Below are 949 nucleotides of genomic sequence, written 5' to 3' on the forward strand. Positions count from 1 at the left end.
TGTTCTCACCTGACTTGTATGATGATCCCCACTCAGGGACCAATATGCACATTTTCTGACAGCTGTCCTCCATTGGGTGACCTCAGAACATCAGACATGTAAAATCTTTGAAATAGACATCAAGGGAGCCAAAGGCTAGCACTCTTCCTTCTCAAAAGGTCTAGGTACTAGGGGAGAGATGGAATATCTAACCCTGGTGTAGTAAAAATATCCAGTAGTTGATCATGGATATTTCGATGACCCTGACATTACAAAAGAGAATATCTAAACTATCTTGCTACCTCTCCTGTTAGAAAGGGGAAATGAGCAGCCTCCTCAACTCTGGATTCATTCTCCTAAGCCTATGATAGGAGAGTAAACACACATTAGGTTGTCAGCAACTAGAAGACAAATCCCCTTGTGTTGTGTGTTCCAACAGTTTCTTAAATAACACAGGTATTCTCATTTAATTCCTTTTTGTAAAATAAATAAGAATTCTCTTGTTCTCTACAAGTTCTAAAAAAGAGAATCAACTACAACCAAAACATTGCTCTCTATCTATCACTTGGGGCAGTTGCCAAACAAGTTCTTTTTCCCTCCTAAATTCATTTTGCTCAGTCATCGGGATGAAAACAGTTCAGCAGTCCTTAAATTGCTTGAGACCATCTTAGACTGTGTCATGCCAATCTACGGTGGGATTTATGAGATCTTTGCATCCAATCTTCAAGCATTTGGAAAAATCCAAATGGAAAGTATCCCATCTCAGTAAGCTTTCATGATTTTTAAAACAGGGACCATATGCCTCTTTATAAAACAGCCCACCCTCTGCACCACCATCACCAAATTGTTTTGCAGTATTCTAGGTGTGATGCAATTGGGTTAATGTGCTGGAGGGCAAAGTCTGTTTGACCTGCAAGGTAGGCCGTTCAAGCTCACCAGCCACTCCTTGGAAACCCTATGTAGGGTCATT

This window comes from Chrysochloris asiatica, unplaced genomic scaffold (genome assembly GCF_000296735.1).
Source record: "Chrysochloris asiatica unplaced genomic scaffold, ChrAsi1.0 scaffold00054, whole genome shotgun sequence".
NCBI lineage: Eukaryota > Metazoa > Chordata > Mammalia > Afrosoricida > Chrysochloridae > Chrysochloris > Chrysochloris asiatica.